Consider the following 12,185-nt stretch of genomic DNA (forward strand, 5'->3'; position numbering starts at 1 on the left):
ATGAAGCGCGTGGGAAGAGAACATCGATGCTGAGACATGCAATAAGGAAGTTCAGAAAAATGTACATTTTCATGGAGAGGGCAGCATAGTTCGTTACGAATGTATGGAAGAAAACAACCACACACACACACACACAAAAGAGAACAGCAAAACAAAACAAAAACTCAATGATAATTATTACTTATTAAGCCGCCATTATATGGGGCTTACTGGATTGACTCTGTCTGTTTGTTTGTTTGTTTGTTTGTTTGAGTAGGGCGGGCGGGTGGACGATGTCTTACAAACAAGTCGGGTAAGACTTGTATCTCTGGGTCGATTAAGCTCAAATTTCGTGAAATTGTAAGGAATAGGGTTACACGGGTGTATGCAAAAAATCACATTCCTAACGAAAGTCAAACGGAAGATATTGGCTAAAACGCTTGGGGCTGGGTGGCCGAGTGGTAACGCACTTGCGCTCGGAAGCGAGAGGTTGCGAGTTCGACCCTGGGTCAGGGCGTTAGCAATTTTCTCCCCCCCCCTTTCCTAACCTAGGTGGTGGGTTCAAGTGCTAGTCTTTCGCGGGATGAGACGAAAAACCGAGGTCCCTTCGTGTACACTACATTGGGGTGTGCACGTTAAAGATCCCACGATTGACAAAAGGTTGTTTCCTGGCAAAATTGTATAGGCATAGATAAAAATGTCCACCAAAATACCCGTGTGACTTGGAATAATAGGCCGTGAAAAGTAGGATATGCGCCGGAATGGCTGCGATCTGCTGGCCGATGTGAATGCGTGATGTATTGTGTAAAACATTCCATCTCACACGGCATAAATAAATCCCTGCGCCTTGAATATTGTGCGCGATATAAATTGCATAAAATAAAAATTAAAAAAATAAATAAATCCCTGCGCTTAGAACTGTACCCACGGAATACGCGCGATATAAGCCTCATATTGATTGATTGATTGATACAAACCGAACCAAGGGACGAAACCCGCTGGCAGAAGCATGGGTTATGCGGGAATTCCCGCACGTTTACTCCCCTTAGAATCTTTGTCGTTGGTTTTGTTTAATTTCATTTTACGTGCTCCGATATTTAAATGCTTAGTTGGGCGGTAAGAGTGGAGTTTGTTTTATTGGTGTGTGTGGTTCCGTGGTACGGACTCGTTTGCCAAATAATGTTTTGGTCTTATGTTATTTAAGCCGCCATTTATATATAAATGGGGCTTATTGGATTATCTCTGTCTGTTTGTTTGTTTGTTTGTTTGTTTGACTAGGGCGGGCGGGCGGTCGATGTCTTACAAACAAGTCGGGTAAGACTTGTATCTCTGGCCGGGTCAATCTCTCTCTCTCTCTCTCTCTCTCTCTCTCTCTCTCTCTCTCTCTCTCTCTCTCTCTCTCTCTCTCTCTCTCTCTCTCTTTCTCTCGCTCTCTCTCAGTACTCCCTCTCTCTTTCTCTCGCTCTCTCTCAGTATATGGTTTGAAACTGTTAAGCGTGACTTAAGGTCGCGGATTAGGTCACAGGTCAACTGTTTGTGCAGAGACGGTATCCATGTCCTACCCCCGTGTCACCACGGGCGGCCTTTTGCCCGTTAAGGTCAATGCTTGTGTTAAATATGTAATTGATGCAACAACACTGAGAGGCGGGTTTACGTTCTCCTGCACACAAACATACACAATACCAGTACGTGGGCTAATCCTTCAAGTTAGTCGACCAGATTCAGCAATAAAGGATTGGACCGACTCAAAAATCAATGTATTTATGCGAAATGAATGTTGCTCGCTGCCTCTTAATAATGTTTCCACGTGTCTAAAATTGGCAGGCAGTGAGTTAATTATGGACATACGAGCATTTTCAAACAACGTGCAGTATAACAAGTAATGTTCAGCTGTTTCGTTCCGGTTACCGCACGCACACTGTGCGGGGTTATCTTTTAAATGGCGTTTGCATAAATCGGAATTAAGGTTACTCATGTTTAAACGCATTCTGCTGTGTTGTATTTCTACCTGTCTTTTTCCAAAATAATAATAAACTGGCACATAATGATGAGGACTTTGTAAATAATGCTTAAACTCGCTAATTGAGTTTGTGGTTTTAACCACATCAGGCAGATCATTCCATAAAATTGTAGTCGATGGAACGAAGGATGTTCGGAAGATTTCTGTCCTGTGAGCTGGTACAAATCTTTCAAGTGGTCGTCTTCTGTGATAAGGATTTAAGGATGAAACTAGTGGTGGCAAAAGGTCAACTAAATATAGGGGACATTTACCATGAACCATTTTATGATATAAAATCAATTTATGTTGTCTTCGGCGTTCCTTTAGACTACAAAATTCACTTTCTTTGTAAATCTTACCATGACTAGTTCTCCGCACACCGCCAATTATAATACGTAAAGCTTCAAGGTGTAGTTTTTCCAGGGTGTTCGACAGGGCTTCGGTACGATTATCCCATAATACATCAACTTGTCAAAATGTGGCAAAATAAAGGATTTGTACATTATTTCCAAACTTTTTCTGCATAACTTATACTTATAATGCCTTGAACAATTAATCAACAACGTGGTCTTTTCACAATATTTCTGACTTGAGCGTCCCATTTACAGTCATTTTGCAAAATAATACCGAGGTGCTTGTGTTCCTTTGTGTCTTCCAAAACAATTCCATTGAAAAATAACAGGTCAATTTGGCTTAAGTCACGTTTTATATTCAGCCATTTGATTTTTGGCTCACGTAAGTGTAGCCTATGCGATCGTAACTTTGTCTGTCTGTGCGTGCGTGCGTGCGTGCGTGCGTCTGTGCGTGTGTATGTCTGTGGTAGAAACTCTAACATTTGAAGACGTCACATTACATTGACGTCACATTATGACGTAAGAGGGTTAGACGTCACGCGAAGGAAGTACTGACAGTCTCGGTCATTATTATTTTGAGCGCGCCGAGACTAGTTGGCAGTCGTGTCCTTGTAAGTAGGCTACATGCAGACAGACAGATCTAGATCTAGTGTCTCGCTTTCTTGCACAGTTTCACCTATGCTCTTTCTGTGTGTGTGTGTGTGTGGTGTGTGTGTGTGTGTGTGTGTGTGTGTGTGTGTGTGTGTGTGTGTGTGTGTGTGTGTGTGTGTGTGTGTGTGTGTGTGTGACGGAGTGATTGAGTTTGTGTTACTGTTTGTCGATTTCTTACGTGAGCCTTGAAGGCTTCGCCTCTTGTTGTTTAATTAAATGTGACTTTCCAACGTGCTGCCCAACAACTAATTTTATCGAGGTCTGTATTTAAAATTTCGGCACGTCTTACCGGATCATTCAATGCAAGTGACATGCTAATATCATCAGCAAACAATTTAATAACAGACTCAATATCATTTACAATATCATTTATATAAATCAAAAACAACAAAGGGCCTAACACAGAACCTTGAGGAACGCCTGGTTGTATACCTTTCAGCTCTGACTTAGCTCCTTTAACGACAACTAATTGAACACGGTTTGCTAAGTAACTACAAAACCACTGATGACAAAAGTCGACCTCGAACACCAATCGATTCCAATTTTACTAAGAATGATTTCAGTGGCATCTAGTCGTCACCATTCACTGGTTCATAATGCATGCGTAACACACACACACACACACACACACACACACACACACACACACACACAAACACACACACACACACACTAACATACACACACACACACACACACACACATTAATAATGATCTCCTACCTTATAAGTCAACATCATCTTACTAGTAAGACAGCTGATCATTCACTGAAAGTCGGTCAAACGATCCGGCTGCATTTCCAACTCCAAACATTCAGTTTTTCTTCGCCTCGCTTTCCTAGCAGAGTTGTCGTCACACTGTACGTTGTCCTTCTTCTTGGACGCTGCCTGCCAACATCTTAATGAGACACGACAAGTGAAATCTCTGGTATAAAAAGCGAAAAAAAATTCGAGAAGACTTCTTAACGCAAATAAAACTTCTGTCATTCCTTGCTCATGACTCCCAAGAAACTAACAAAGAATTTCGAGAACGAAATACCTCCCTGTGACCTTGTTACATCAGCAGCAGAAAATGACTCATACGGTCAGCGCCAGGCTGGGCATGTGTCGGTATCGTACATCATTAAAAGCCTTGTGTTTTGTTTGCGTGCGTGTATGTATCAGGGCCGGACCCAGGGGGGGGGGGGGGGGTTCCAGGGGTTCCGGAACCCCACCCCTGGAAAAAGCATGTACCTTGCTTTGACTTTTACTAGTCAGTTTAGCACCAAAACAATGCTGCTCTTAACCCTCAAAACAAGGCCCAGAATGCACCAGATTGCACAGATTTTAACCGTTTTTCAAAAATTGTCCGGGGGAGCATGCCCCCGGACCCCCCTCGTGCGCGCGCCTGCTTTGCAGGCGCGCGCTTGTGGCTTCGCCACTTCGCTGATTTGCCCCCCCCCCCCAAAAAAGGAGGAACCCCCCCCCCCCCCCCTTACAACTCATTTGGTCCGGCCCTGTGTATGTATGTGTGTGTGTGTGTGTGTGTGTGTTGTGTGTTTGTTTGTGTGTGTGCCGTGCGTGTGCGTGAATGCGTTCGTGTATATCAGTGTGTTTGTGTATGTATGTATGTCAATAGTGTATGTGTGTGTGTGTGTGTTTGTGTGTGTGTGTGTGTGTGTGTGTGTGTGAATTATCACATAAAGTTGACCCGTATCAAGTTCGTCCCAGGCTGAATTCGAACCTGTGGTCCGAGGATCGATCATAAGTCCAGTGCACTACAAACTGAGCTACCAGGCACCCATAAACATCCATACACCTTGTCTATCTGGACACATATTGTTGTGTAACACAGTTCTTTAAATAGGCTCTTGCCTTGAAAGCAGGTCACGTCATAATCCAACGTACAACAGACGAATGAAGTTGTAGGAACAAACCGAATGAAAATTGATCCGTTGAATGTCACTAAACTCCCCCCAAAGGACAATCACTGTCTGAAACTGAGTCGATGGAAAAACCGTCCAGACACGTAAAGCCCGCTTGAGCAAATCAGTACAACCACACGCCTGAACGTGGGAGTAGCAGCACACGGACACAGTAGATGAAGATGTTACTCAGATCGACAACGCCAAGAACTGAAAATCAAAAACGAATCGTTTCCAGTCTTCACTGAAACACACGGGTCATGAAAATGGAGCAAACCGGGAAGCTTTGTCAAAATAAATCTCCTCCCTCTTGCCCCACACACACACTGACACGCTTTCTGCACTTTTCCAACGTGTTTCAGTCTTAGTCTTAACCCCCCCCCCCCCCCCCCCCCCACGAAATTGACAGATCATCAATGACAATGAACGAGGACGCGTCTGCACCGCACATACATCAACCTGCCATGCGTTGCTCAGAATCACAATAGCCCGCTCAGAGAAAAGTCGCTCTGGATTGGTCTATGCAACGGGCTCACAACGAGGCAAATCGCTTCACGAAGGCGACAAAGAAGGCACGATTGCTGCGAGATATGAAAAAGTTGTACTTCTTAAACGAGTAGACGATTCGGTCAGTGAAATCGTCAGAGAGAACGTGGTTATAATGGAAAATTTAGCTGGGGTAGTCCCTGAACCTTGAAAAGCGGTGGATCCCTCGGGTTACGTCGAAAACCACGCCGAGAAGATCGCAACACGCTACACGGCATCGCAGTGTAAACATCGCCGCCATCTTGGATTACCCAGCGCGCGGTGGGATAAATACAGCTGTATTTAAAAATAATTACAGGTGTATTTAAAAATAATTACAGGTGTATTTATTATTAAATACAGGTGTATTTATTTTTAAATACAGGTGTAATTATTTTTAAATACAGCTGTATATATCATTAAATACAGGTGTGTTTATTTTAAATTACAGCTGTAATAGTTATGAGCCAAACGGCTAAGCATAGCTTATACCAAAGCCGCTCGCCGAGTGGTTCGCGAGCGCTTTTCCTGCACTGCCCAAAGAAACGGCTTTCTGTCATTCGCACTGCGGGCGACCCGTGGCGAACCGCTCTGGGCAACTCGGCTCTGCCTTGAGCTGACGTAACGCGTGTGACACCCTCTTTCCGTCACTACAACATTCCTTCACTGAACCGATCTCTTTCAGTGATTTCTTCGTCATTTCTACCCCCCCCCCCCCCCCCCCCCCCCCCCCCAAACATCACACTACCTCAGTCCCACCGTTACTGCATTCCCCTGTAACTTGTTTACCAGGACTCGGTGATCGGTTCATTGACCGGGGTGCACCAGGAAAGATCGCTTGGTATGCCTGTTCCGTGAGTGAACGAGAGCGGCCAGAATGTAGTAACATTTCTATGACACAACACCCTAACAGAAAGAAGACACACGCGCACATGCAAAAACACAAGCACGCGCTTTACACGCTTGCGTGCGCACACACGCGCACAACTGAACACACACACACACACGTCCTCACCGCCCCCCCTCCCACACACGCACACACACACACGTCCTCACCCGCCCCCCCCCCCTCCCACACACGCACACACACACACGTGCGCGTTCGTGTTCAGTTTTTATCTTTTGATCTTTGATCACAAAATGCTAAAATCTTCCGTCGCGATATAACTTTGACTGGTTGAAAACGACGTTAAACACCAAATAAAGAAAGAAAAGAAAGTTAAAATTAGTAGAGTTTTTTGTGCCAACGGTATCCAGCACGTCACCGTCCAAAGTGTGTTGTGCGACTTATGTCCCTTTGCCCAAAGTGTGTTGTGCGACTTATGTCCCTTTGCCCAAAGTGTGTTGTGCGACTTATGTCCCTTTGCCCAAAGTGTGTTGTGCGACTTATGTCCTTTTGCCCAAAGTGTGTTGTGCGACTTATGTCCCTTTGCCCAAAGTGTGTTGTGCGACTTATGTCCCTTTGCCCAAAGTGTGTTGTGCGACTTATGTCCCTTTGCCCAAAGTGTGTTGTGCGACTTATGTCCCTTTGCCCAAAGTGTGTTGTGCGACTTATGTCCCTTTGCCCAAAGTGTGTTGTGCGACTTATGTCCCTTTGCCCAAAGTGTGTTGTGCGACTTATGTCCCTTTGCCCAAAGTGTGTTGTGCGACTTATGTCCCTTTGCCCAAAGTCTGTCACAATAGCTGATGTTCGAAAATAACTCTGTTGTGTTTTAATGGGCTGTAAAAGAGTGAATACTCTGGCTTTTATTGAGGCAAACTTTTCCACGTGACATTATTGAGGCAAACTTTTCCACGTGACATTATTGAGGCAAACTTTTCCACGTGACATTATTGAGGCAAACTTTTCCACGTGACATTATTGAGGCAAACTTTCCACGTGACATTATTGAGGCAAACTTTCCACGTGACATTATTGAGGCAAACTTTCCACGTGACATTATTGAGGCAAACTTTTCCACGTGACATTATTGAGGCAAACTTTCCACGTGACATTATTGAGGCAAACTTTCCACGTGACATTATTGAGGCAAACTTTCCACGTGACATTATTGAGGCAAACTTTCCACGTGACATTATTGAGGCAAACTTTCCACGTGACATTATTGAGGCAAACTTTCCACGTGACATTATTGAGGCAAACTTTTCCACGTGACATTATTGAGGCAAACTTTCCACGTGACATTATTGAGGCAAACTTTCCACGTGACATTATTGAGGCAAACTTTCCACGTGACATTATTGAGGCAAACTTTCCACGTGACATTATTGAGGCAAACTTTCCACGTGACATTATTGAGGCAAACTTTTCACGTGACAGGGGTGTGTCTGAAACGCTGGACAAGGAGCACGTGCGGAAGGTTTGCCTCACTGTAAAACAGCAAGAATATTCACTCTTTCACAACCCATTGCGGAGTTCGTCTTTTATGAATTGAATTGGCGCGCTGTGTTCAGGATCACTTCATTTCACCCAGCCTGCCGGTCTCATTAGATTGTACCATCATTCGCCTTCGCATAACTTCGTTCTGAAAGATGCCCCACCCCCCCCCCCCCCCCCCCCCCATCCACCGACCCGACGGGTGGGGCGGGGAGTGTTTGTACCTGCCTATTGTGAATTGGGACTCGGTCCAAAATAATGAAAAATTAATCCCACTGCCACCATTGTCTGAACTCTCGCTTTGTAAACGCACAGCAACTGTGACGAGTCAGATGAACTGTTCGTTGTTTGGGACCCATCAAAGAACTTCCTCAACACGCTCCTGCGCTCTCAACTCAGTGCTCTTGGCGGGTCCACGACGGGCTCACACACGGGCCCTTTATGTTTTTGGGCAAGTCCAGACGGCTCCCGGGTGGCCTGGGTTGATCATAACATATGAAGGTGTGTCCCTCGGCGTGGGCAAACTGAAACACAATGCCGGGCACCCTTCGGGGGTGAACGCATGCCCTTGAGGAGCAACACCCGGGTACCTTTGAGGTCTGAATATGGGCACCTTACGGGCTTTTGATTGGCAGTTTGAGGGGCAATCCGTACAGGCTGCTGTGCAATCAGAGGGCACTTTGTGCTACAAGCTCCTGTGACTGTGATCATGACACGTGTGTTACAAGCTCCTGTGACTGTGATGACACGACCCCCACCCCCTCCACTGACCGCGCCAGGGATTTCCTCGCGACTGCCTTTGTTTCGTGGGGTACTGAGCGGCCACGCAGCAAGTCTCGACCACAGTAAGTGCCATACTGACTAAATAAGTAAAGTCTCTTGGGATTCTTAAAGTGAGTTAAACATTGAACGACGGTGTGTACCTTGTGAAACAAAGAAACCGGTCGCATGGTCACGGCAGTCTGTCAAATTAACTGAAATAGACGAACTTCATAAACTGACAAGGGAAATCTTCTTCTTCGTCTGTGTTCGTGGCAGGGCTAGAGTTAGGGCGGGGGGGGGGGGGGGGGGGGGGTTGAGGATGGGGACTGGGTTCATTACTACCAAAATTCCCCTCTCAAATGCTACATTCAGTCTACAGCAGCTGAGGGGGGGGGGGGGGGCAAGGCCAGTCACGCCCCCGCCTGGGCAACCCCTGTACCCCTGCCTCATTTCAAAAAGCCCTCCCATACTATCAGAATGCTCCCATACACTGGGTTCAGCCTGCGTGGGTTGCAACTCCCAAGTAGCCGCTACACTCGTGTTTTGCACGACTAGGCGGCTTCAGTTACGCAGTGTATAGTCGAGGTTCAACTTTCTCCGCAGTCATCATGTATTCCGCCGGTTTTCAGGGGATCCATGCTTGGTATTGACGTGTTGCTGTGACCTATCGAATCCTGTCGGGTTAAAACCCGGTGTAACACGAAATTTTTACTCCACGAAAAATTTACTCCGGAGTAAATATTTCGTACGAAATTCTTACTCCGAGTACACTTTTCGTACGAGAAAAGAACTCCCTAAGGCACAAACAAATTACTCCCTCCACAAAATTTTTACTCTCCATTTTTTTTACTTCCAGTAAAAATCTCGTACGCAAAAATGGGATGCGGGCGACTCATGCCAATACTGAAGTGATCTCGCGCAAACGAATGTCACGCTACCATCCTTCCACCCCTTCCACCACCAAGACTAACAGGGGACAAGGGAGTAAAAATGTCGTACACCTGGCATGGGAAGTTAAATTGCTCGTGTTGGGGTGAAGTAATTTATTCGTTATTCATTCGTCAGGGGAGTAACATTTTTGTACGAAATTTTTACTCGGAACTCACCTGTCTTGGGGAGTAATTTTTTCGTGCAATGGGGGAGTGCTTTTTTCGTAAAGGGAGTAACTTTTTCGTACGAAATGTTTACTCCGGAGTAAAAATCTCATGGGAGTAATTTTCTCGTGTTACACCGGGAGCATGCCTCTAATGGCTTGCTGTGAGGGCGTAACACTTGAATTGCTCTCTCTCTCTCTCTTGTGTACACACGAAGGGGGATAAGGCTCTGATATGACGGCTTACTAGTGCCAAAACCTGGGGTTACCCATTATGACGTGATCATTATTAATTAACGCTGTCAGTTACTGTTTTCACTCGTTAGTTACTCATTTTGGTTTAAACAAAACTTTATTCAATTTTAATCATGACAAGAACAATGCATGGATGATTACATACTCAAGCATATAATGCTTATTTTAAGCAATCATAGTAATTACAAAACAAAGGTTAGCATGATGGCGGAATAAGTACATTAGCTCCTTTCAGGAAACGAAAAACAAAACAAAAAACAAAACAGATACACAAACAAGCAGAAAATGGGAAGGGGTTGGTGATACAGGAGGTGGGGAAAGGGCAGCTAGCTAGTACATGTAGCTAGCTTAAGGGAAAAAGAAGAAGAAGAAGAAGACTTGGAGCGCCAATATTTGAGGGGATTTTTTCAATTGTAATAAGTGCACATAAGACACTCGCACAAAGTTAATGCATATTGTGATCAGAGGAAAAGTCACTACATTGCGCATAAATCGAGACATAATTGATAAGTCGGAAAACAACAAAAGAACATGAGAGAGGTTATGGGGAAAAATTTGTCAGGCAGCATGTCGCATGACAGTGTCTAATAAATGTAATGAGTGAAGTATAGAGGCTCATTTACGGAACCTGCCCGTCTGTCTAATATAGTCCTGTACAGTTATGAATATGGTCTGGTTGACATTTCGTGAATATTGCGGGATGCCTTTCAATAATATTTCGATATACTTATAATCATTTGTCAAATTATCAATGGACAATAATCTTATATCTCTATACAAGGGACAATGCAATAAGTAATGTTCAGCAGTCTCGCTGGGATACTCATTTTCACGGGATAATTAGTTATTTTCACGGAAAAATGACTAATTTTTTGTTTTGGCACTAGCACCAAACACTGTACATAAGGTTCCCATTGTAGTTTCTTTGCTACACACACACACACACACACACACACACAATAACGAAAATAAATCTGTTTCGAAGTAAAGTTGTCATTTCACTTAAAGTATTTTTTTTATCAGTTCAGTTTCTCCCCGGCTTTCGGCTCGCTCGGCTTGCATGGCTTTGTGTTTTGTTTATATTATTTGATTTTGATTATGATTATGATTATGATGTTGATTATGATGTTGATTATGATGTTGATTATGACTGACCAGCTTATGTTTTGCTTTTGGACTCCAATGACTTATTTCCATTTATTCAGAATGTACTCTTGCTTAGTTGTAGTTTCCCGGCGTCTGCCTCCCATCCCGGCCCCCCCCCCCCCCCTCCCCCCCCCCCCCCTCCCCCCCCCCACCCCCCCCCCCCCCCCCCCCCCCCCCCACTCTCAGTCCTCTTTTCAATCTATTTTCAATCGTTTTCAGTTGTACATTCTCGTGCAAGAGTCGATCCCACGAATCAGTTTGGATACCTCTGTCAGTTTGGATACCTCTGTCACTGAGTTTGCTCATCTGTGGCTTTCTTATTGTTCAGTCGAGCGACGCATTTTCTTTAGTATCAGCGGCCTGGTTCAGCCGGTGACTGATGCAACCGTAAGTTGTGGCCCGGAGGCGGTGCGGTCCGACTTGAAGGAAACGATCGTCTAGATATATAATAAGCTTGTATACCAAAGTCGCACTAAAAATGCGCATTCGTACAAACTCGTACAAAAAGTACTGATGTGAGTACGATACAAAGAAATTGAGTTGGACAGCGGGAAAATCTTGCGGGAATGACTCAGTGGATCAAGGTTAAGGTCGTGTAGCAGCGGAAAAAAACGCCCTATCATTGGCCGCTCAGTTTAGTAACGATATTTACAAAAGGAAGATAGTGCACTAGAATTTATTTTAAATTATATTAACCGCGATTTAGTTTAAAGAAATGACGCTACTCTAGAAAATATAAGGTAGTGTATGCTTTCAGTTTGTTGGAGACTTTCCGTTGGGACCGAAACAAAATTTATGTTTTACAGACATGCCTTTGCCGTTTCGTGACGCGGGTCAGTTTCAACCAAAATTCTCCCTATTTCATGGGAATTTGGACAGTATTAAGATTGAATCGTACAGACGTACATAATACAATAAGTCGAGTAGATCTAACCTCCCTTCGCACGGATGCACTTTTAGCGGCACCGAGTGCCAGGAAAACGGTTATAAGGACAGAAATGTGTCAGAAGAAGGATAACTGTCGCTCATTCAGACATTCTCTTCGCCAGCGGCATTGCACTGATAACGCGCATGGAGGGGTCGGGTGGGGGAAGTTTTCCTCTGTGCGTAGGTGGCCAATGAGAAACCTACGTTTCTCGCGC

This window comes from Littorina saxatilis, linkage group LG11 (assembly GCF_037325665.1).
Source record: "Littorina saxatilis isolate snail1 linkage group LG11, US_GU_Lsax_2.0, whole genome shotgun sequence".
Lineage (NCBI taxonomy): Eukaryota > Metazoa > Mollusca > Gastropoda > Littorinimorpha > Littorinidae > Littorina > Littorina saxatilis.